Genomic DNA, 27,099 nt, shown 5'->3' on the forward strand with positions numbered 1-27,099 from the left:
CGCAGCACCAATAAAAGAAGAAAATGCAGAGCTGCGTAGCGTCGTTACTCTGAAGTAGTCCACTCCGGCCACTGTGACAATAATGAACAGCCCTGACTGTTTTACAACACTCAGCAAATTACCAAAAGGCAAAGACAGCATTTGTCTTGCAGATGAACAGCATTGCCCAATTTCACGTATAGGTACATGTTATCTGCCATGTCTAGATGCAGAATTGAGCGATGTGTTATTTGTTGAAGAATTAGAATTTTCTTTATTGTCAGTTTCATGCCTTTCCAAGGTTGGTTTTGCATTTATTTTTGAGGGCAATGAGTGTTTTATTAAAAAACAGGGCAAGGTCATTACTTCTACAAAAATGGTGGATGGTTTGTACTATTTATAGCATTATCCATCCAGTGATGGGGTCGCAGAGAGACCTAAAGTCTGAAAAAATGACGTGTTAATAACTGGATTATGTCAGCAAAACTAATTGCCCACATAAAAACTGCATCCATGCTCTGCACAGAAAAATGGGGCATGCAAGTTTTAAATATCTGGTGAACATGCAAAAAATATGTAAAGATTTAAAAGTTAACCAGTGCAGCACATACCTTGCCAAACTTAAAACCATGGAGAGACCTGGTCTGAAAAGGACATTGAATTCTTATCTCATTATACATTATACCAAAATAAAAACTTAGTTGGTCTTTAAGGTGCTACTGAAGGAATTTTTTTATTTTGTTTCGACTCAGACCAACACGGCTACCTACCTGTAACTCATTATACATGATAAAGCTTTCTTCAGCCATCTCACCCCTTGCTTTTTCCTGCAAGACCAATTGCAGTTGTTAACAGTCGTTAACTGTCACCAACAGGTTTACCACTCCTATCAGCCTATCACCCATTCCCACCACCCTTCTGAGTAATACCCCCACCCTCACCCTCTGACTATTCATAAGGGTCTGGTGACTTCTGTTTCAGTGTATCTGAAGAAGTGTGCATGCACACGAAAGCTCATACCTATGACAAACTTAGTTGGTCTCTAAGGTGCTACTGGAAGGATTTTTTTAATTTTTGCTTTGACTTCATGAAGTGTTATCTGAAGTTGTCAGGCATATGTCTACATGTGGCTGTAAGGGGGAGAAGGGTGCTGAGTGACCACAGAAAATAATAAGAGCCTGCTGGATCCTGCCAAAGACTTATCTAATCCAGCCTAGTGTTCTCACAGTGGCCAACCAGATGCCTATGAGAAGCCACCAGGAGGACCTGAGTACAGCAGCGCACTCCCAGAGAGTGACGCCAGATGGAAATGAAAAGCAAAAAATACAGAATTTGACAATTACATAAAAGTGTTAAATGCCCATTAACAAAGCAGGTTGTGAAATTGCAAACATCTGGCATTGGTAAGTCAAAGAACATCCCAACCAACAGCATGTGTTTCTGAGACAGCTTCCTGGGCCTGATCCAGTAAATCTTAGTTAGGAATTAGTCAAGAGAAGCATCCTGTAGACAGATCATGGACATGTGCTAAATTCCTGATAACCTGCCAGTGCATAAACACCCTCACTGAGTGCATGTGTCAATAGATGCCAAGAAAGGAGAGAACAGAAAGGCCAAGACATGGCATAAACAAATATAGACATATGGCAAGAGGTGGTTATGACAAGCATGTAGGTGTCATATAAAAAGTAACCATTCTGCAAGTCAGAAGACTTTGCCATAAGACTTGGTTATCTATTATTTTACAGCTCTTTGAAACACACACATTATTTTAACACATTAATTTTTTGCTTGTGCAAAAGAACTTTCCAGCACAGTCCCTATGTGTGCCACACACCTTTGCCTAATATGCTCTGGAGGGTAGGGGGGAACCAGAGCAAGTTTTGGGGTGGCAAAGGTGTAAGAAAGGGGAGAAGGTCCATAGCCACAAAAAGAAATCCTTGTGCTAATGGAGTAAGTTAGCTGGACACAGCCTATAATTTATTGAAGGCAGAATTTATCCATGAAAGTAGCATAACATGATTAGTATAAGGATAAGGGAACTTAAAACCCACAACAAAACAGCAACGTTTTTATGGGAGGAAATCACAACTACAGTAAATATAAAACTAAATCAGAGTTAGTGATTTATGGCTGAAAGGCAAAGTTCTTGAAATTGTTGATCCAGTTAAAACGGTGTTTTCCTCTTCATGCATTCATTTCCTAAGAATTCTACCACACAGTAGAAAATACATGGTCCAAAAGCTGAGGTCCAGGTGCATACAGAGTTGTGAACATTATAAGCAATAACCTGTGTATTTAAATGGAAAATAATAATAATAATAATAATAATAATAATAATAATAATAATAATAATAATAAATTTATTATTTATACCCCGCCCATCTGGCTGGGCTTCCCCAGCCACTCTGGGCGGCTTCCAACTGAATATTAAAAACAGTACAGCACCAGACATTAAAAACTTCCCTAAACAGGGCTGCCTTCAGTTGTCTTCTAAAAGTAAAATAATCTTGTCTTGACATCTGTTGGGAGGGCGGTCCACAGGGCGGGTGCCACTACCGAGAAGGCCCTCTGTCTGGTTCCCTGCAACCTCACCTCTCGCAATGAGGGAAGGCCCTCGGTGCTGGACAAATGACCGTTAAAATGAATAATTGAAAATTACAGAAATATATATGTGTTCACCCACAAATAAGAATTCATGCCAGGGAAAAGTATTGATGCTAGAGCTTAAAGATGACACCACTTCCTAGTTTGCAATAGCTGAAGAGGAAACTATGAGGAAATGGTTTGCACAAGCATGACGCAGCAGCTAAAAATAGAGGACAAGGGCCAAACTAGGCATGATATGGCAGACCATGCACAGGATCTCCTATAGGTTTGTTTGTCTAAATGTTAGCAGCAGTCTTGGGGGAGGAGTGATTCAAGTCAGACTTGTGTCCTAAATATATTTTATCCTTTTCATGAAATACATTATAAAACAGGGAAGCAAAAAAGAACAAGGAACTCTGGATCCTAAAAATATAGATTATTGTAGACCCAACAATACATATTTTTAGCAATAATTCTCATAATAACAGTATAATTCCTAAGTAAATAATTCTCATGTGCAAGGAGATACATAGTTTGAGTCCATGTTCATCAGGGAAATTGACACTGCATCCCACCACCAAGCACTCCCATTTTACTTTTAAGTAAGAAATCTTTCTGTTTCATGCTAGTTGGCCCCAAGACTGATTAATAACAGGGCAAATGGACATGCTTTTATTGTACAATCCTATACATGTCTAATCAGAAGTAAATCTGATTGACCTCAATAGGGTTTACTGGCAGGGAAGTGTGCATCAGATTAATGGAATAATAGAATTGTAGAGTTGGAGGGTACCCCAAGTGTCATGTAGTCCAACCCCATGCAATGTAGGAATCCCAACTAAGGAATCCCTGACAGATGGCCATCCAACCTCTGTTTAAACACCTCTGGTGAATGAGAGTCCACCACTTTCCAAGGTATTCTGAACAGCTCTTACCACCAGAAAGTTCTCCCCAATATTTAGTTGGAATCTCCTTTCTTGTAAGCCTTAAAGAATCTGATGAAGTTTATAATGAAAATCACCTGCCCACCACTATCATCATTTCTCCACCCAGATCTTCTGCTGAATCTCAGTCCCATCCATGAATGGAAGTATCCCTTCCATTGTCTCAATCGGATGTGCTACTTGTGGCAGACCCCTTGCAAACTTTCATTTAGTTCTTCACTCTAAGTTTGCCCCTTAATCTTTTCTCAACGGACCTATGGTAGTAGCTGTTTTCAGTGATTCCTCCTAGGACTCAGTTTCTAGAACCCTCCCCCCTACCCATCCTGAATGTCCTCTTCTGGACATGATCCAGTTGGTTTGACTGTGCTCCTTGAAAATGTGGCACCCAGAACTGGATAAAATAATTGACACCAGAGTGGAACAAATATTTTCCTGTGATGGAAATTATGTTTTTGTTAATACACAGCTATTAAAGAGGACCCACTGTAGGTAAATATATAATGGGAGAGCTTGTCAAATGCTACTTGGGCACTGGACCAAGAGGGTGCCACAGGGGCCACCACAACAATGACTTAGAATGGAAGGCGAGAGCCAGGGTGGCACTTAATTTTGGCATTGCACCAGACATTGGGTTGAAATTTGAAAGCCCAAAGTCCGCCACTGCCTAGCAGCAAAACTCTCTCTTTCCTTCTTCTTCTTCTCCTTCTTGCAGTGACAGTGTATATGCCCAAACTGCCCAGGGTGGCTAGGGTGCAGAGGGTGCCCTCTGCATCCACAGTTCAGGGTTAGGAGAGTGGTGGGGAAGCTGCCGCCCACTCACCGGCTCTCCTCCCCCAGGTTAGGCCTGACCCAGGGGCAGAGCTGCACCAGGCACAAGCGCTGCAGCCAGCCAAGACGCCGCTGCTTCTGGCGCGGAGCCAGGCTCCAGTGAAGAAGCCTGCTGTATGGGTGCTTTTTGCGCCCCCTCTCAAATTGTGCCCAGGGCGGCAGCACCCCCACCCCCACGCTACGCCTCTGCCTTCTTGCTCCCAACCTACCACTGCTACATCCTGAGCATCACTTGAGCTCAAACACAGTTGCTTCCTATTGTGGGTCCTAATGTTAACTACTCCCCTTATTTAACAGAGCAACTTTACTGTATTTTCACAACCCAAACCTGTATTTAGCTGGTTGATTCAAGGGATGTTATGAAATGCCCATTACTATGGCATCCTCTCTGACTCCTGTCTTTCATCTTCCATTGGTAGGCTGGTACTCAAATTCTCTATAATATCCCTGGAGCAAAGCTATACTATGAGGCTTTTCAATAAAAGCAAATGGTGCACATTATTAATGGTTCAATCTCAGTTCCCTACGTTAGAACTGAACTGGAACCCTCAATGCCCTCTCTCCAAGCCTTGCCTTTTCTCCTGGGCACACACCACGAGAATCCATTTTTACAATTAACATTTAAAGTGTGGTGCAGGTGGCAAATACACTTGGCCCCTCTGATGCCACCCTTAATGGCCATTCTGCACCATCCAACATTCTGTTTTAATGACAAATACCTCCAATATTGACGTTGGGAACAAAAGGAATATATAGGATCAAATGTTGTTTAGTCGTTTAGTTGTGTCCGACTCTTTGTGACCCCATGGACCAGAGCATGCCATGGATCAAATATATTCTGCCTAATGGTCGTCGTCCTATATATATATATATATATATATATAATTTTTATTAAATTTTATAAAAAGAAAGGAATAACATCCATATAATTGTACATTGTTATAACATCCGTATTCAAAAATAGAAAATCAAAAAAGAATTTTTTTAAAAAAAATTAAAAACAACAACAACAACAACATATACATTCCATTCCCCCCCCCTCATTTTAGTAGGGGACTTCCCCGGGTCCCCCTTCTAACGGTTCATTGCATATCATTCTTGGCACATTCTATGTCTTATTATCCAAATCTAATTACAATGTCCTTTTCTCAATTTTACAACTCATTATAATATTCTAACCTATTTTCAATTATATCTCACTTAATTTCTTAACCTGCAACTTCACAATTGCTTATAATTCTCCTCATACATCAATTCTACAATATTTTTTACAATAAATTCTAAATTTCTTCCATTCCTCTTCCACCTTCTCTTCTCCCCGGTCGCGTAGTCTTCCGGTCAGGTCAGCAAGTTCCATATAATCCAGCATCTTCAATTGCCATTCTTCCACTGTAGGTATCTTCTGTGTCTTCCAATACTTTGCTAATAATATTCTGGCTGCAGTTGTGGCGTATAAGAACAAATTTACATCTTTCATAGGCAATTCTTTTCCTATTATGCCCAATAGAAAGGATTCTGGTTTCTTAATAAAAGTGTCTTTCAGCACTTTTTTCAATTCATTATAAATCTTTTCCCAGAAATCCTTAACTAATGGGCAAGTCCACCACATGTGATAGAATGTTCCTTCAACCTTTTTACATTTCCAACACTTATTATCTTGATTATGGTAAATCTTAGCAAGTTTTACTGGTGTTAAATACCATCTATACATCATTTTCATCATATTTTCTCTTAAAACAGTACATGCAGTAAATTTCATATTCTTCTTCCATAACCTTTCCCAATCATCCATCATAATGTTATGTCCCACATCCTTCGCCCAATCTATCATAACCTTTTTTGTCTGTTCATCTTTTGTGTGCCACTGCAGCAATAGACTATACATTCTGGAAAGATTTTTTTGTCTTTGGCTCTAATAATTCTGTCTCCAACTTGGACTTTTCTAATGGAAAACCATTTTTCTTATCCATCTTATACAATTCATTTATCTGATGGTATTGGAGCCAGTCATCTAAATTACTTTTTAACTGTTCATATGTCTTTAATTTAAACTGGTCTCCTTCTTCCACCAGAATATCTCTATTTTGGCCATTTGGCCTCCATATTTAACTTCTTTTGAGCCTTTGCTTCTAACGGTGAAATCCAAAGGGGTGTTTTCCTTTCTAATAAATCTTTATACTTATTCCAAACATTAAACAAAGATTTTCTAATTACATGATTTTTAAATCCTTTGTGTCTTTTGACCTTGTCATACCATAAGTACGCATGCCATCCAAATACATTATCATATCCTTCCAAATCCAACACATCTGTATTTTCTAACAAACACCATTCTTTTAACCAACAAAAGGTAGCTGCTTCGTAGTAAATCCTTAAATCTGGCAGGGCAGGGAAAAGCCCCCATGGTCGTCCTATTTCAGCAGCTTCTTTAAAGGAAAAACAACTGGCTCCGACTAACCCAGGTCCCCTCTTTTGCCCAGTTCATGCTGTGCAAAGGACTCTCCCTGACTCTCTAATAATCACTTGGTCTTAATGCAACCTCATGAAATAAGGGCATAGCTTCCAATATATATAGAATTCTACTTAGCACAGAATCAGCCTCTTCTCATGGGCTACAATTAGTGTGGGGAAATGATCTGGATCTCTGGATAGGGAAATAAGTAGGGGAAGTGTCACAGTGGCCGGAGCGGGCTACTTCAGAGTAACGACTCTACACAGCTCTGCATTTTATCTTTTATTGGTGCTGCGTATTTACAGTGCTGAAGGGAATGCTATTTACAAGGACACATCTTCTCAGCTTGAATCAGAACCTCCGAATGGCGTTTGGCGCGTTTTTCTCCAACATAACAACTTTGGTAGACCCATCCTCTTCCCTCTCCGCTTTCTGCGCAATTCCGGAGTTGGGGGGATGGGTCTCCCCCCCTTGCTTGCCCCTTCCTGTCCCACCTGGGACCCTGGCTCCGCTACCTTGTCTGAGCCTCGGACACGACTTCCTGCTTCCCCACTGGAATCGGAACTCTCCCTGCTTTCCCCTGCGCTCGGGGATGGGCTGGAACTCAGGAGGGGAGGGACTTCGCGATATCCCCTGTCCCTCACAGGAAGTGATGTGGTCTAAACCCCCACTTGAAACGATTTCTGTAAGAATACAGGAAGGCATGCTGAAAACAGTGTTAAGATGTCATTGGACTCCATTCCGCTTATCCAAAAATGGCAACAGTTACTTTAATCTATGTTGCTGGGGTTGTGGTCACACTGGAACATTGCTTCATATGTGGTGGGATTGCTTCAGTTCAGAGATTCTGGACCCAAATTTTTGACACTATTTCCACCATCACCTCTCAGGTACTGTCCCCAGACCCAGCCCTGGCGCTCCTGTCCTTGGAGCCTAGTACCAACTCATGTGCAAATCTCTTGTGTTTATGCTACTTATCGCAGCCAGAATGTCAGTGACTTCCCATTGGAAATCCGATTCACCTCCTTCCCGAGAGGAGTGGCTTGTGAAAGTATGGGATATTGCACTGCCAGAACACCTGGCACACAAACAGTTCATCAAAAATAGACCACTTTTATTTGATTTGGTATAAGTTTTTCTCCTGTGTTAACTAGTCTGCACAGCCCAATAAACCCCTTGCTCCACAGATAAATATGTGGAGAGGCTTTATCAAGAACTAATTTGACTCACCTTTTTCTTCTTGTATGTGATAAATGTATGTGGCACTGCATTCTCAGTTTTCTCCCGGTTTTCCCCTCTCATTTTATTTTTCTGTTTTTATATTTTACATTCATTATTCTTACTGCATTTCATATGTGCTTATGTCAATAACCATTCTGTATGAAAATGGACCATAATAATAAAGGTGCTTATTCAAAATGAAAACTCTTTCATATGTGATACTGAAGTATCCTTTTGGTCACAATATAATGCAAAATATGGCAGCTTTTGGAAGTGCATCTTTTGGATTCCAGTGCTCCTGTGAAATTCTGATGCTTCCCTAGCAACTTGCTAGAGCAGCAAATGGATGATATGGCTCTTCTGCAGTGCACAGTTTTTTTCACAATATAGATAAGCCATCCAAAGAAATTGCCTGCACTGCAAACCACTTCTTAAAGTCATGCATTGTTTTGATGAACCCAAAATAAGCAGGATGATGTTCTGAATCTCTTTATCCCAGTTTTGCTGTCACTGTATCAACAGGGCTTAAAAAGAGGTTAGGCTCCCTGCTCTACCCATTTACTCCTGAATGTGAGTTTAGTTTGAAATCCCAGCTTTGGAAGGGAAGCATGCAATCTAACAGGAGAAATGTAGGAAAGTAAAACAAATTTGCAATGCTCAGCTCTGCCTGGATACCAAAAAAGAAACAATCCAAGAATCCTCATTCCATTTCTGTGAAGCAGCTAGGGTTACATTAACAGTTTGTCCTTTAAAAGCATGCTTGCTCAGATTTTTAAGTGTTTGTGTTTTCATATAAACAGGAAATAAAATCCTAAATAGGTCAAATGAAACCAAAAACTATGACTTTTAAAAATTAAAAACAAAATCAATCTCTCTCCTTCTCTCTGTCCCCTATAAGTGTGTGGTTCCTGAGACAAAGTGGGCTGGATAAATTCAACCTCAGTTCACAGAAGAGAACATTCTGTTCTCTGCACAACAGGCAGGACTGCTGTAAAACAAGATCAACAACATGAGCTCAGCAGCAGCAGAAGCCCCACAATAGAGACGGTGAATTAGTCAGAGGCTTGCTCCATCTACATTGGAAACACACAGAGACACGAGTGCGCATGGATGTGAGATCAAGGTCAGTGAATTAGCTGACTTTCTGCCCTAGGAGCTGTACTGTTGTTCTCCACTTGAAAGGGCTTCTCCCCTCCTCCCTCAATTTAATTATAGCTAAGGAAACAATTCTCTGCCCGGTCACAATATGCTCACATGTGCTTTGTGCAGAAGGCAGTTAAAATGCTTCAGTATTTTTTGTGTCACACGTCTCTGAATGCTGGATTCCACCAAGATTTTTCATTCCCCTCTCTTAATCCCATTGATTTCAGTGGGATTGCACAAAATAATTCAACACAGAATTCACCGGGCTAGTGTTTTGGATTAAAACGGACAAGAATCTGTTTCCTTTACAAACAGAGATAAATATTCTACTGTCCCTTCCAAGCCTTCATCTGTGCAATTAAACCTATTAACTACCACATCTTAACTTTTATTATTCAGAATGGTCAGTGATAAACTGTTCACACACTTTCATGACCTTGCCAAAGGTCAGAAGCGATATGAACCTTATTTTATGTCTTGCATCTTAAAATCTGTATTTGCAGATGCATTCAGATGCCATGCATGAGTTTATCCCACACTGGTGTTGCACATTCAGCCAGGGCCATCTTAAGCCCACCCAGCGCCCTGACACTAGGTCCCTCCAGTGCCCCTCCAGCGCCTCTCTAAGGGAGTGCCAAGCGGACCGCGGGCAGCAGCGGGAGGCCACCTCCGAGGACTGCTCCTTTTCGTTTCCCCAGCGCTGCGCCTCCTTCTCGTTCCCCCAGTGCTGGGTTCTGCTTAGTCAAGCTTCGCCACCAGCGCGCGCACCGCGGGACCAGCAAGAGCTGCTTGGGCGCTGTGCGCGCACTGGTGGCGAAGCTTGACCCAGCGCTGGGGAAACGAGAAGGAGGCGCAGCGCGGAGTTCTCGGAGAAGGAGCGCAGTCCTGGCCAGATCGCCGGAACCCTGCGCTCAGTTGCCACCCTTCCAGCACCCTCCAGCGCTTGGCGCCGTGGTTCTCCACGCCACTAGCCTCTATGGCTAGGACGGGTCTGCATTCAGCACAGCTTTGCAAGGCAGTTGGAAGAATGGTCTCTCAAAGGTGGCATGCACAGGCGTAGGGCTGCCCCCCAATACATTTTGCTGCTTGCAGCAAAGGGCAAGATGGGGGGGACCCTCCCCAACTTCCACATACAGAAACTGAGATAAATCTTACTTCAATGCTTTTGACACAACCTGAGAGCAGCAGACTAGCATAGGAAGCATAGGACAGCCCAGGTGGCACCTCTTGCCATTCCCTGCCACTCAGCATCCACCATCGGAAGCTGCCTTGTTCTGCCCGAACGGTAGGGCCGGCCCTTAACAGAGGCAGTTCTCAAAGCTGCTGCTTCTGTTACACAATACTGTAGCTGCATGCTAGCCAGTTCCATATAGCAAGCAGAGAGATAATCAAAGAGCAGGGCTTGGGCTGGGAGAGGGATTGGCTGCAAAGGCACATCATATCCTGAGACTGGCCTGGCCGCAGTATAAAGGAGGTATTTTAGATGCTCAAAAACCACTAGTGTGTAATAATCTTTTTTGAAAATTTACAGAAGGCCTTGACATTTCCTGCCAGCAATTCGTGAGGCAGCCCTTACAATGTGTTTCCTTTTAAAAATAAAATGGGAGTGTTGGAAGTTTGGTGAAACAGGAAGGTGTCGTCCTCCCCTGTGACCTTTCCATGCAAATTGTAACAAATCTCTACCCAGCAGGCACCAGATTTAGCATGAAGATCTGACAGCCTTCTTCCTCACAAACTAACCAATATTTTCTGTCTTTTTTATTTAAAAAAATTCTTTACAGTATTGAAATTATAAATTAAAACTTACAAATCAAACAAAGCAAATCAAACCAATCCAAACATACCCAAACATACATATAAATCAAAATCAGATCAAAATCATACATCGAATCAAAAGCAAAGCAAAGCAAATCAAACATATACACAACCCATCACCAATCCCCCCATCACTTCCCCTCCCCCCTCTGACTTCCCTTCGTACCAATATCGACTTCTGTCTTAGAGTTCGTTCTCTCAGTGTGCATTCTATATTTTTGTTCTCTTATATTACACAATATTTATCTTATTTTTCTAATTTCCCTCCATTTTGCCTTCATATCACTTAATCCAAGGATGTCAGCATATCAGCCTTTGAGCAATGTTTTGCCATATAATCTTTCATAACACCTCCATTCATTTTTTAAATTTTGCTTTGATTGATTCCTTATAGCTGCCGTTAATTTTGCCATTAATAAATACTCATTTAGTTTATAAATCCACTCCTCCTTTGATGGGACCTTTTGCTCTTTCCATTTTGATGCTAGAACTACCCTCGCTGCTGTACTGGCATAAAGAAACACTTTTTCCTTTCCTTTAGGTATTTCATTTTCTATTAATCCTAACAAGTACGCCTCTGGCTTTTTGGTTATCAATTTTTTCAGCATTTTCTTCATTTCCTCATGCACCATTAGCCAGAAGGTTTTGATTTTCTCGCACCCCCACCACATATGCATCATCGTCCCTACTTCTTTGTTACATTTCTAGCACAAGTTATTATTTAATTTATATATTCTAGCTAATTTTACTGGTGTTAAATATCATCTATAAAACATTTTAATGACATTTTCCTTAATATTGAATGAGGCTGTAAATTTAATATTTTCTTTCCAAATTTTATCCCATTGCTCCAAATAAATTACTGAATTGAGATCTTTAGCCCATTTTATCATTGTTTCTTTCACCCCCTCATTCATCAAATCCCAATCTAATAGCAATTTATATGTTTTTGACAATAATATCTTTTTATTTTGAATCACTTCTTTTTCAAATTTAGAATTTCCTTTCAAGAAACCTCTTTTTTGATCTGCATTGAACATACTTAAAAGCTGAATATACTGCCATTTATCCACATCAAATCCTTGTATTTCCTCAAATATCTTTAATTTATACTTGCCATCTTGTTCTTCCACTAATTGCCCATAAGTCGGCCATTCCTGTCTTGTATTTATTTTCTTGAGTGCTATGGCTTCTATTGGCGAGATCCATGATGGTGTGTCTAAATCTACATATCTTTTATATTTATTCCATACTTTGAATAATGCTCCTCTTATAATATGCCCTGTAAAATCTTTATGTACTTTGACTTTCTCATAATACAAATAAGCGTGCCATCCAAATCTAATTTCCTCATCTTCCCTTATTTTAATTAATAAAATCTTCAATGACAAAATAAACAACAACAGCGATAAAGGACATCCTTGCCTGGTACCCTTTTCCACTGGGAAGCACTCCGTTTTATCTCCATTTATTATTAATTTGCAGTTTGATTTTCATATATTGATTTTATTCCTCTGCAGAAATCTTCTCCTATCTCTGACATTTCCAATACCTTTTGCAGGAAGCCTTTTGAAATATTGTTGAATGCTTTCTCCGCATCGACCATCATAAAACCCACTATTTTATTTGACTTTAATTCTAAATATTCTATCAAATCAATTATAATTCTTGTATTCATTTTTATATGTCTATTTGGAAGAAATCTCACCTGATCTTCATGAATAACCTCCTTCAAAACTGCTTTCAATATATTAGCCAATATACCAGCAAATAATTTATAATCATTATTTAGCAGCGAAATGGGCCTATAACTGGTTATGAGATCTCTATCTGTGCCTTGTTTATGTATCAATGTAATATTGATACACCCTGCCATGATGTTGGAATATTACCTTCTTTCAAAATCTTATTCATCAATGTTTTTATTGGTAGAATTAAAACTTCCTCTATTTTTTTAAATAATGTAAAGCAATTAGACTATCCGGGCCAGGTGCTTTTCCTACTTTCATATTGACTATCGCCTGATGTACCTCCATCGTCGTTTTTGGTTCATTTAAATATTTCCTTTTTTCTTCACTAATTATTGGGATTTTCTCTCCCTGTAAATATTTAACTACATCCTGTTCAGATTCTCGACCTTTCCTATATAATTTTGTAAAGAAATTCAAAAAACCTTCCTTTATTTTGTCCTCCTTATCTAATATTTTCCCTTGATATAATATTTTATTTATTTGTCTTTCCTGCTGCCTTTTCTTTATCTGCCATGATAATAATTTGCCTGGTCGAATTCCCAATTCAAATGATCTTTGCTTCATCCATTTTAATTTATTTTCTATTTCATTGGACATCAGTGTAGAAAGTTGAGATTGTAATAATTCAATTTTTTGAATTCTCTTTATCCCTCGGTGATTTAATCAGCAATTTCTCATTCTTCTCTATTTCACATTGTATTTGTTTTAATTTTGATTCTTTGATTCTTTTCTGGATTATATTCTGTTTGATATAGAAACCCCTTTTTAAAGCTTTCTCTGCATCCCAAACTATTCTCAGGTCTACATCCTGAGTAGTATTAATTTCAAAAAATTCTTCCATTAACTTTTGTGCTTCCTTAACAATATTATCATCATTTAATAATCTTTCATTCATTCTCCAACTTTTATTCCTTTTATTATTATCTCTCATTTCCATCATCAATGGGTTGTGATCCGTGATTGATTTTGTCATAATCTCTACTTTATTTGGCATTAAATTACTAGAGACCCATATTGCATCTATTCTACTGAATGATTTTTTTGCATCGGAATAAAAAGTATATTGTCTCTCGTTCACATTTCTTTCCCTCCACACATCCTTCAAATTATTGAAAGAATGATACTGGTAGCCTCCCTGATCTCTGTTTATCCTCTCTTTTTGATCTATCCCAGTCCAATGAGGTCACTCCATTCCAGTCCCCCATTAAAACTAAATCTTCAATTCTGTATGTGTATGTGTGTGTATATGTGTGTGTGTGTGTGTGTGTGTGTGTGTGTGTATATATATATATATATATATATATATATATGGCATATACTCCTACTAATAATACTTTTTTCTTATCCTTAGTAATTTGTACTCCTTATATTTTACCCTCCTCATCCTTAAATTTAAATTCCGCCTCCAATTTTGGGTTTATATACATAACAATCCCTCTTTTTTGGCTTTATCCGAAGCAATAAATTCTTCACCCAATATTTTATTAATCAATATTGCATTGCATTATGTGATTCTTGGATTCTTGTAGGCACATTACATCCCATTTTTTCTTTTTCAATATGTGTTCTATTTTATTTCTTTTTTCCAAATATTTCACAATTTTATTACTTAATTAATAAATTTTGAGACTGAAATCTCGACCAAAAGGGGAGAAAGAATGAAATTCAGACTACAATTTTCCCTGTTATGAATTAACCCTGTTTTGTATTCATGTCGCTTCTATCAGACTACCTATCTTCTCCTCAACTCCTCTCTGTTCTTTTTCTCTCTTTTGGTATCCCTCCCCTCCCAGATCCTTTTTGTAAGTTCTCCTGAGTTTCTCCATCTCATCCACTGTTCTTATGATCTTCTTCCTATCTTTAAATGTAAATGACAACTCTTCTGGAATCAACCATTTAAACATAATGCCTTTAGCCTTCAAGACGTCCGTAAATATCTTATAATCACCTCTCCTTTTCAAAAACCGTTTTGGTATCTCCTTATAAATAAACACATTATGTCCATCAATAATCAACCTTCTTTTTTGCAATATTTTGTCCTTTAGCAGCCTTGAGTTCAAGAAAACCAAGCAATCCCCTGGTCCTCTATATTGTCTTTAAGCATTCGGCCTCATTCTGAAGATTTTGTCCACATCCATAATTAGGTCTTCTTCTCTTACTTCAAGCCATTTAGAAATTTCTTTTATTACCTTAGTCATAATATCTTCATCTTGTGTCTCTGGGACACCTCTAAATCTCAAAATTAATTCTCTTTGATACATCTCCAGAGTGGCTATCTGGTCTAATGTAGCCTCCTGGATCTTTATCATTTCATTCATTTCTGTATTTGCAATATCTTGGCTTTTCCTCAGCTCTTTGTTCTCCTGTTGGATTTTTTTGTGGTATCTTTCAGTGTATCTTCATGTTTGCACATTTTTGTTTTCAAGTCCACCACTTCTATTTCCATCTCCATATTTTTAATTGTGAGATCTTTCATTTGTCCTGACAGTTCCATGATTAACTTAGAATTTTGTTCTATCTTCAGACCCATATTGTTCAATTTTTAGTTAATCGGTTTATTCATATTTATTATCAGCTCCCTGATGTCTGCATTAGGATCCATTTCTACCACCGATTGCCTTCTTGCCATCGCTGCTGGAATTGTCATCTGAGGTTATCCCTTTTTGTTGGCTGCCATATTTATTTCTCTATATACAGTACACAATGGTCTTGTCCCAGTCTTTCTCAATCAGATTATCACCTTTTTAAATTAATTCCTGGGGGTTTGGGATACCAAATTAATTCACTAATTTACATCTCATAATTCATTATATTCCAAACATCAATTTCAATTAATTTTCTTTCACAATAAAATTACATAATATATTTTCACTTTTATATCAATTCATAACAGCTTATATCAATTCTCAACAGACTTCCCTTTCCCCTTATCTTAAATACAGTACGCTCATCCTGGCAATAAAGCAATAAAGTTCTATCGTCTTCCCTTCCTTTTTTATTTTTATTTTAGTCTTGCTATTTTCATATCACACGCTGGGTGTCGCCGCCTATAGGGAGTTCTATACTCTTTATGGTACTTTGATTTCCGTTTTCACCGGACAAGAAGGGGGAAGCTGACTTGAATTTTGATTGTTGCCATTTTCTCCTTGTTTTCCACTCCTCACCCTGTACATTCCCATGTATTCCTGATTCCTCCTCTTCTCCTCCTTTCCCCCCACCGATCCTTCTGTCCTTATTCTTTTTCCATCGACCTCCTCTCTCCCCATCCGCTGACCCCGGCTCTTTAGTATGCTTCTTCTCCTGATCTCCACACTTCAGCTTTTTGTTTAAGCTTATAATCTCCTCTTTTTTCCTTTTTCCTCATTTCCTCCTTTTGCCTAAGGTCTAAAGCTGCACTGTTTTTTGGCCAACGAGAGGTTTTGCCTCCCCCCTCGGTGCACTTTTATCTTTTCTTAAGGCACCTTTATTATTCGTTCGTCTCAGTTTTTAATCTCTGCACACATGCACTTCTCTCGATACAGTTCTGGATATGAAGCTTATACCTGCACGTCAGCTCATCAAATTGGTGTGGAGCTCCAGTAGTTCTTTGTGTTATTTTTAGCCGCCTTTCACTTTATAATTTATTTTGCTCAACCCCGACCTCGCGTTACGTTTCCTTTACTCTCTTTGCCCGACACTCGGGGTTTTTTCCTTTTCAAACTTTGATGCTTTATGGGGGGGGGGGGCTCGCGGGTTTTTGTATGTGGAGAGTCCAGCACAACTCACCAGGTCCTCGTGGCGTCACACAGCTGGGATGGCCCTTTTTCTAAGCGCTGGGGTCTTCTTTGTCTTCCTCCACTTTTAGTGCCAGAAGCACCAAAAACCCCTTTATGTGCTGCTTGGTTCCTCAGGTCTGAACTGTCCTCTCAGACCTTTAATGGGGGGTTCTTTTTGCTGTCTTGAACCCCCCTATCCCATGCTGTGAACGGACATGCCCAAGACACTCAGAGCAAAATTCCCTGACCTGACTCGTGAGAGTGCTCCACCGGAAGTCCCAATCTTTTCTGTCTTTGCATGCCTTGCAAATCTGGGTGCAAGGGCTACAGAAGGCAAACATCCCAAGCTATGAATAGGAGTGAGGGAAGAAATCCTGTGTAACAAGAATTGGAAGCGGCATGCCTTTTTTCCAAAACTGCTACTTGAGGATGTCACTGGGGCTGTTATCACGAAAGCTCAGAATCCTGTCAATCATAGTCAGGACCAATTTGGACAAGAGTGCTACCCACAAGGAGCCCTCGGAACACCTAACCCAGCAGGAGGCTAAGGAAAGGCTTATGCAATTTCTCTTCCTCTAATTCCAGTCTGCCTCTGCCTTCTAGCCTCACATCTCTCAACAACAGCAGTGCATGGCATGGACTAGAGGAAATAGAGCACGGAGATAGGTGCCATCAGTAGAACAACAGCCCCAAATTCCAGGTTTCCACCTGATCTTGCCCAACGACATCATATACACAGAGATACTATGTAAGAGGTGGTGATATGACCACTCCTGAAAAAACCAACCTTGGACCCAGGGCTTTGTGACCACTACTGCCGGGTCACAAATACCCCATTTTCAGGACATGGGATTGGAAGGGTTGTGATGCAACAGCTGCAATGAAACCAGTTCTCCGGACCCGTTCCAACAGGGATTCAGGCCTGGTCATGGAAATGAATTGGCCTTGGTCACCCAGATAGATGGCCTTCGTAGACAGGACAGGAAGAATATGACCCTGCTATTCTTACTTGGTCTTTCAGAGGTTTTAGATACCATTGACCAAGGCAAAGGCGGAGCATGGGAGGGGCGAAGGGGGCCATTGCCCTGGGCAATTTTTTTTTCCAGGTGTATGATCTAGAATAAATCACCAACACCTAGTATTGCAAATAAGTGAAGATTTTACTCACAGAATTTCAGGAGTTACAGCAGACAGGTCTCCATCTGTTGGCAGTAAAACAAAGATAAAATGATTCCAAATGCTTCAAAAGAAAGAACTTGGTTTCCTTGCAAAAAGGATCATGCAATCTTTGGGTTAGCAAAATCAGGCTATGAAAATATATTTTTGGAGAGATTCAGTTCATTTGGCTTTTCTTGCAGATGAGAGTCTTGCTGCAGCTTGTTATATAGGAAGCAGAGAGAAAAGGAAAGTGGGTGGGAAGCAAAGGCTGCTGGGATCCTGTTAAGCTCCACCTGCAGGCAACTTGAGCTCTAGGTTGGATTGCTGCAATGTGCTTTGTGTGGGGCTGCCGTTTGAGGTTGACCTGGAAGCTGCAGCTAGGGTAAAGTGCGGAGCTCCATTACTCACTGGAGCAGAATATCAGCATCCTCTTACCCCACTGCTGAAAGATTCGTATTGGCTGTCAATTAGCTACTGGGGAAGGTTCAAGGGGTAGTTTTGGTATACAAAGCCCTATTCCTCTTGGGACCAGGATACCTAAGGGGTTGTGTCCCCTATGTTGTTGTTGTTTAGTCGTTTAGTCGTGTCCGACTCTTCGTGACCCCATGGACCAGAGCACGCCAGGCACTCTTGTCTTCCTCTGCCTCCCACAAGTTTGGTCAAACTCATGTTCGTAGCTTCGAGAACACTGTCCAACCATCTTGTCCTCTGTCGTCCCCTTCTCCTAGTGCCCTCCATCTTTCCCAACATCAGGGTCTTTTCCAAGGATTCTTCTCTTCTCATGAGGTGGCCAAAGTATTGGAGCCTCAGCTTCACGATCTGTCCTTCCAGTGAGCACTCAGGGCTGATCTCCTGAAGAATGGATAGGTTTGATCTTCTTGCAGTCCATGGGACTCTCAAGAGTCTCCTCCAGCACCATAATTCAAAAGCATCAATTCTTCAATTGATGTGTCCCCTATACAGACAGTCAAACATGGCATCCTGCAGGGACCATCCTATTGAAAGGTCTGTTCTGCATGATGTCAGAATTGGGCCCTTTCCTTTGGAAAGCCTTCCCTTTGCACAACAGACAAGCACCTTCTGTATTATTTTTTAAGCACCTGCTAAAACAAGCCTTCTGAAATCTTAATCCCAGTCAGTATCTGTCATGGATTTGCATGGTTTTATGGATGTGTTGTTGTTGCTTTAAACTGTTTTTATATTTATAATTTTAATTGTTTGCATATATACAATTGTGTTAACTGTTTTTTAATATGTGCAACACTTTTATATATGTAGTTACATTGTAAATCGCTTCAGGATGCCACATGGGAAGCAATTCATAAATGAAATGAAAATTATAAATAATAGAGGAGATTAAGAAAAGAACTTACAAAATATATCAAGATAGTTGACAAGCGCCATCCTTGAGTACATCCCATTGAGGAAATATCAGTGCTTAAACAGAGGAAGAGCCAAGTTCTCCCATGTGGCTTTGACCTAGCAAGATGCAGTCAAACTTGTCACATACTCATTCCTGCGCCACTACGAATCCATCCCCACACACCAGATTTGTGAGCGATACTTCTTGAAACTAAGCCCAGACTAGAAGGCTGCGTTTTACACATTAAATGTCCAGTTCTGACTCTCCCATTGCAGAGAATTCATGTCCCTTTTCTCAGGGAGGTTCTTCCATTTTTTAGAGACTACACTTTCCCAACACTCGTCTATTTGTGATGGAGAATGTGGCTTGAAATATGGCTGCACAATAGTTCTGGACATCCCTTCAATAGCACTGGTGGCATCATTCCTGATTCCTACCACATTGTTGTTGTTGTTGTTTAGTCGTTTAGTCGTGTCCGACTCTTCGTGACCCCATGGACCATAGCACGCCAGGCACTCCTGTCTTCCACTGCCTCCCGCAGTTTGGTCAAACTCATGTTCGTAGCTTCGAGAACACTGTCCAACCATCTTGTCCTCTGACGTCCCCTTCTCTTCTCATGAGGTGGCCAAAGTATTGGAGCCTCAGCATCAGGATCTGTCCTTCCAGTGAACACTCAGGGCTGATTTCCTTAAGAATGGATAGGTTTGATCTTCTTGCAGTCCATGGGACTCTCAAGAGTCTCCTCCAGCACCACATTAGTTATTTTAAACCAAGCTAAGTCTTTTCCATTCCTCCTGCCATTTTGCAAACATTTTGCTGTTGTAACATTCATTATTATTTCTGTTAATTTTTTGAAGGCTGCATATTTCCCCCCCTACAGCACTAGATCATACACCTTTCCTTGTTTTTTATTTTTTTAAGTGAGTAAGCTATTCCCTGCAGCAAGTCTACTTCTCCTTTCCTATCCATTAGATGAACATTGGAGGATAGCATCCTACTGGTGCTGGGTTGGAGTTTCTGTTAATTCTCTAATTAAATCGCAGCTCAAGTGTCAAGCAAAATATACAAGCAATTCTGTCTGCAAGATCAGTACACAAGGAAAATTGTTAAAGTAGGCAGATGACAACTTAGCTAGAAGGAGAAAGCAGCCAGAATTTGCTGGGTATTCACCACACAGAATAGTTCTGACAGATGACACTTCCCCATTGCAATGGCAATGAAGACATCCTTACATTACTGTCAGTGCTGTGGGAAAGGTTTTAAAGATCTCTCTTAAATTGGTTGGCTTCAATGCAACTTGAGAGCCACCTGCCTGCTAGATGTCCACCTTTCCACTTCATTTCGCTTGGCTTTTCCACTGCAGAGCCCTGGTGCAGCAAAGAATTAGAGCTCCAGGCTTCTTCACACGGCACAAACATTCCAGTGATGAAAAGGCCCATCCTGGCAGCCAGTGAAAGGTGGTGGGTATGTTTAAGGGTATTTGTCTGATATCAGTCAGACTGAGTCAGTAGCAAACAGTCATTCATGTGTTGTGGAGTTTGGAGGGAGCATTTACTGAGCCCTTTCATGGGTGCTCTAGGAGGCACCGTTGGGGACACCTCAGAACGCAGGCCCCACACTCCGGCATAGGTAAATGAGCCATTAAAATGTCTGTCCTTTGGCTCTGCCCGTCATTTCACCCTACCATGTCAGATTTTGATCTGAGCATGGCGATTATTACTCTTTTGATTTATGCCATGCCTGTGTAGCCTAGACCTGGCATTAGTGTTTGGCATTTCCAGGTATCTGTCAATGTCCATCGCAGAGTGAGAGGAGTTAGCCTGCTTCTGATCCCCCACAGAAACCAGCCAGCTCTGCACAGCCCCCAAATGTCTGGAAAACGCAGCAGTACTAGGACAGTGGGACATTGCTCTTGTTGACAAATGGGAAGTAGTCCCAGAGGCCCCTAAGATGAAGCAGAAGCTGCTGGGTTGAACTCCCATTTCCTTATGGGAGAAGCACCTTGCAAGAGCAGAGGATGAGACTTCATACCCTCCAACATTTCTCAGATGAAAAGAGAGACATCCCATTCCATAATGACAATTTTACTGTATACCCTGCCATCTGACTGTGTTGCCCTAACCACTCTGGGCAGCTTCCAACATATATAAAAAATAATAAAACATTAAACATTTTTTTAAAAAATCATTCCCTATACAGCATTGCCTTCAGACAGCTTGGGGGGGGGGTCAGATAACTCCATACCCTTCAACATTTCTCCAATGAAAATAGGGACATCCAAAGGAAAAGTGGGATATTCTGGGATCAAATCAGAAATCGGGACAGCTTCTATAAATCAGGAACATCCAAGGAAAATAGTGACACTTGGAAGATCTGACACTTTTGCACTCCTTTGGGCCCTTCCAGCATCCAACTCCATATTTCAAAGCGTTCATATCACAATACGTTAAGCAGTAGCAAAGCCAAAAGAAATACATGAGATTTGTTTCCTCTGCTGACACTGGGTGCTGCTCTCTTTGGGAAAGTGGGGGTTCCACCCCCCCCCCCCAGTATTATTACAGGAACAATGGAGGTGATTAGAGGGAGTGGAGCCTGAAAGAGTGAGAGTTCACTTTGCTTCCTTCAGTCCCTTTGTCTAGGAAACTAGAGATTGCCTTGGGAAGCGCACCTGATGGCTGAGTGACAATGCAGCCTCCTCACATTTTAATGTGGGGTGAGCGAACATAGGTAGGACCCAACTGTATACATTAGAGTTCATTCTAGAAATTTTATATTATCACTTCTGGTTTCCTCGCGCTTCGAATCGGGCGAGCTCTGCAGGAGCTCCGCAAGAGCTCCGTAGAAAAAGCAGCTGCCAAAGGGGTAAGAGGGCTAACATGAGGGCTACACGAACCCCCGGAAAGGTCTAGGGGGTGACCCAAGACAAAAGATCCTGCAGCGTCGGAAAGGGTTCTCCGGAGCTCATGTCGTAAGAGGGGTGAGAAGACGGAGAACACCAGACACCAGGACGAGAGCAACCCCCAGCAGTAAGCCTCGAGACCCGAAGGAGCTAAGTGAGGGTAATTTCCAACTTTTTAATCCCTAATAAAAAGCTAAAAGTCCACTAAAGACTGACTAAGAGGGTAAAAGGGAATTTATCTGGACAACTTAGCTTGATAAGACCATGGCTGCTGATAGCGGTGGTCTAAAAGACTGCATGTTCAAATCCCAAAGAACAGGACGCAGAGTACTGACAAAGGGAGAATTTAAATAAGAAAAATTTGACGGAAATCCTGCTCATTATATGCAAATCATCACAGGATAATTAAGCAAACAAACATCAATAAGAAAAGGAAAATAACAGGAGTACTGTAGCGGTTTCGGACAAAAAAGAACCAGTTGAAAGAACTTTGTTATAGCGCACCACAACATCAGCGCATACAGCGAGGGAGAAGGGATAGAGAAGAGAAAATAGAAAGAAAGGAGGAGAAAGAGACTGTACAAGAGACTGTATAAATTGGGAGTATTAATTAAGAAAGGACTCACAAGGGCTGGATAATGGCGTAGCGTGTGTTTGAAATGGGCTGGTCTTTCTGAAAGCACAGGAAGAGGAATAAAAGACAAAGAGTAAAGCAAGGAGAGGTGGAGTTAAAGACGAGAAAAATCAACAGGACATAATAAACTAAAAGGACTTACAAATTGCAAACAGCGACACTCAGTGGTAAAAAGAGGAAACTACATCGAACTTTTCTGCATCTCTGAATTTCTGAACTGCCCAATCACCTTAAGTAAATTGTGAACAGTGACACCCAGTGGTAAAAAGAAGAAACTACATCAAATTTGGATTTTCTGCATTTTTGAACTCTTTAACCAATTTAAGTACTTTTGATTACAGTATATGATAATTAAGAACTAGAAAACACAGGGGAAAAGGAGAAAGGGGATTATTCTGTTTTAAAATATTAATAATACAGGGAAAGGGGGGAAGGGGAAAAGGAAAAATTTAAAGATTTGGTAAAATTGGTTATTATAATCCAGGTAAACTGGGGGTTTAGTTCTCGACCGTAAATTATCTAACTGTATGTATCTGGACTGTACGAGTGTAAAAGGTAACAGATACCTGAAATCTTAAAGAGGAAGATAGTTAAGTGTAAACGGCAAAATATAGATTGTAAGGGGGATAGAAAAGAGAAATGTTGTCCTCCAGAAAGTACAATGCAGGTGCTTCCCATAACCATCAGGAAAGAAGGAATTCGGGACAATAATAGGATATGGATTTACGGGACTTAATACTAAGTCTGAAAGTCTGAAAGGGGAAATAGGGGAAATGAGAAAAGAAATGAATGATAAAGTAAAGGGACTAGAAGAAAAATTAGACGGTATGGGGATAAAAATATAAGATAACACCAAGTCAATTGCAGAAATAAAACCCCAAATAAAAGAACTTTCGGAAGAGAATATCGAGCTCAAAAAAGTGGTAAATGAATTAAGGACTAAAGTACAACAATTAGAAGATATATCAAAAAGATCATTAAAAGAAGCAAGAGAAAATAAGAAAGAATGTGAGAGGGTTAAAAAAGAAAATGATGAATTTAAAATAACACAAGAAGCCACATGGGATGCCTTTTCTATTTCACAAATGCAGTCCAAGGGGAATATACTCAGGCTAAGAGGCGTACCCGAAAACCCTGAGAACATACAAAAAGTTATTATAAAAGATCTTGCAAGCTGGTTAGAGATAAAGGAAGAAGAAATAATGGAAAACACAGAAACCATATTCGAAGTGAATTCTAAAAAGGCCAAAGCAAACAAATGGCCTGGAGATTGCATAATCAGACTGGCGTTGAACAAATTAAGGAATACAATATTACAATATAGAAGAAAAAAACCACTGAAAATAGATGGAGAAACAATCATAATATTGAAGGAGATTCCACCCTGCCTGCTGAAAAAGAGGGAAAAATATGAATTCCTAACAAAAGCCCTGAAGGCAAAGTCAATATTCTTTAAATGGGAATTCCCAGAAGGAATTTCCTTTAATTTTAAAGGAAGAAGGAGAAGACTAGAAACTGTAGAAGACGCTGAAAAGTTTTATAGATCATACAGAAATGAGCTAGGGGGCAATAGACAAATAGCAGAAAGAGAACCCAGCCCCAAAAATGCAGAAACTAGAAACACAAACCAAGAAGGCAGTGCTGATAGTGATTAAGGGAGCAGAGCAAAGTATGAAATAGAGATAATTGAAAAACAACAGAATCAGACAAAGTAAATAAATATTGATCTTTGTTGTATTTTAATAAATAAAAATGAGTCTTAAAATCTTGTCATGGAATGTGAATGGATTAAATGAAAAAGAAAAAAGAAACAAAATAGCACACATAGTGAATAAACAAAAAAAATGATGTTGTGTGTCTACAAGAGACGCATGTCACTAAAGAACACAAAAGAGTATTGATTCATCCAAAACTTGGAAATGAATTCATAGCAGCAGATCAGAAAAAAAGAGAGGTGTGGTAATATATGTCAAACCTATTCTAGAACCCAGATTGTTATACGCAGATCCGAAAGGAAGAACGGTAATATTGAAAATCATAGATAAAGGAGAAGAGATCATAACAGCTGGAGTATATGCGCCAAATAAACAAAAGGCAGCTTTCTTTAAAACTTTAGAAGAAAAACTAATGGAGTACCTTTAAAAGAAAATATTAATGATGGGAGATCTTAATGGGGTAATAGAACCACAACTTGATAGATCTGGAGGGGGGGTAAGGGGAAGTTACCATCAACATTTGTTAAACTAAGTGAAAATCTAGATTTGGTGCATTCATGGAGGTATAAACACAGAAATGATGAAGAATATACATTCTTCTCAGAGGCAAAAAAATAGGCAAGCAGGATACATGCCATCTGGACTTCCAAAGAATTATTAGGGAGAGTGGAAGAAGCAACAATTCTTCTGAAAATAATCTCGGACCATAATTCAGTGTTATTGAAAATAAGGCCAAATTGAACAACAGGAATACGCAGGTGGAAATTAAATGATTTATTATTAAAAGATGAAAAGATAATAGAAGGGGCCAAAAAGGTACTGAAAGAATATTTTGAATTAAACAATGAAAAATCTACAGATATAAAAACAATATGGGATGTGGGGAAAGCAGTCATCAGGGTATTACATAAAACAAAACACGATATAGAGGAAAATAGGTGAGAAGGAAAAAACGAATCTATTAGAGGAAATTAGGAAAAAAAGAAAAAGAATTAGATAAACAGCCATCAAATGGAAAAATTAAAAAAGAACTCAAATTATTACATACATGTAAGAAAGAACAGGAAATGGAAAATAACACGATATTATATAAACAAAATAATTTTGAATTTGCAAATAAACCTGGAAGATATTTGGCGTGGCAATTGAAAAAAAGAATTTCTGAAAAACAAATAAATAAAATCAAATTGAATGGAAAATATATAGATAAACCTAAGATGATAATAAAAGAATTTGTTAAATATTATGGAGAATTATACACAAAAGACATGGAGACAGGAGAAAGAATAGAAGATTCCAGAATCCTGGAAGGAGGCTTATATAACCCTACTACCAAAACAAGGAGGAGATCCAGAGGTGATGGCAAACTACAGACCAATTTCACTTTTAAATTGTGATTATAAGATCTTCACTAAAATCAAGGCAAACAGGTTGAAAGAGGCCATTAAAGACACAATCCATCCAAATCAAGTGGGATTCCTTCCAGGAAGGCAAATCTTTAGTAACACTAGAAGTATCATAGACATCATAGAATATCTGGAAGTGAATAATGATTTTTTTAAAAGCTGCATTGTTACTGTTAGATGCCGAGAAGGCATTTGACAATGTCTCCTGGAGGTATATGAAAAAGCAATGGGAAATAATGGAGATGGGAAAACAATTTAGGAGAGGAATAGAATAGAATAGAATAGAATAGAATATGACCAACAAACGGCGAGACTTATAATTAATGGAAATTTGATGGATAAGATCTATTAATAAAGGGACAAGACAGGGATTGGCCTTGGAACCACTTCTCCACCACATTAGAAAAGAAGAAAAGATAAAGGGCATTAAATTAGGAAAAAATACCTATAAGGTCAGAGCATTTGCGGATGACCTGATCATTACAACACAGGACCCAGAGCAAGGAATACCTGAGGTCATAGAACTAATCAAACAATATGGAAAAGTTATGGGGTTGAAAATAAACTACCATAAGACTAACATCTTGACCAAAAACTTATGCAGGGAATAAAAAACTCCAAGACATAACAAATATGGAAATAAAAAAGAAAGTAAAATATTTAGGAATTTGGATTTTGAGTAATAAGCTAAACTTATACGAAGATAATTATAATAAAGTATGGAAAGAAATCAAAAAGAGTATGGAAACGTGGAATAAATTACATCTAACCCTCTGGGGACGAATCTCGGTAATAAAAATGAATGTTTTATCTAAAATGATGTATTTGTTTCAAACAATACCTATATTGGGGGGAAAGAACTGCTTCAAAGAATGGAAGAGAGACATAACGAGGTTTGTATGGAACAGGGGAAAACCAAGAATCAAATACCAAATACTGATTGATAAAAGAGAAAGAGGGGGGTTCGCGTTACCGGACTTGGAACTGTACCATGCAGCTGTTGGACTAGTGTGGATGAGGGACTGGATAACATTAAAAGAGAAGGAAGTGCTTGACCTAGAAGGCCACAATATCAGATTTGGGTGGCACGCGTACTTAATGTACGATAAAATAAAAGCACACAAGGGATTTTTGGACCATGTAATAAGAAAATCTTTGTATAAAATTTGGATTAAATACAGAGGAATTTTGGAATCTAAAATACCCTTGTGGACATGCCCTGCGGAGGCCATAGCAGTAAAAAGAAAAAAAACATGGAAGGAAATTAGCCCACATATAGATCAATCCTAGAGATAAACAAAGATGAAATAACATTAAAGAAATATGAAGATATTCGGGGAATATTAACAGATTGGCTGCAATATTTCCAACTGTGCCAAAGATTAGCCATAGATATAAAACAAGGTCTGGCGAAAGAAACATCAAGATTCGAAAAGGAACTAATACA

The 27,099-nt window shown here is 39.6% G+C and overlaps 1 long non-coding RNA gene across 1 annotated transcript; it reads right to left on the reverse strand.

The window, feature by feature from the left end:
* Positions 1-2,027: 2,027 nt before the first annotated feature.
* LOC148684344 (uncharacterized) lies at positions 2,028-22,574 on the reverse strand. Its single transcript, XR_015945968.1, has 3 exons — positions 22,524-22,574; positions 17,646-17,679; positions 2,028-2,269 (listed from the first exon to the last, which is right to left on the reverse strand). It is a non-coding gene; the product is annotated as an uncharacterized LOC148684344 (long non-coding RNA).
* Between the last annotated feature and the right edge of the window lie 4,525 nt (positions 22,575-27,099).

Source organism: Zootoca vivipara, chromosome 10 (genome assembly GCF_965207765.1).
Source record: "Zootoca vivipara chromosome 10, rZooViv2.hap1.1, whole genome shotgun sequence".
Taxonomy (NCBI): domain Eukaryota; kingdom Metazoa; phylum Chordata; class Lepidosauria; order Squamata; family Lacertidae; genus Zootoca; species Zootoca vivipara.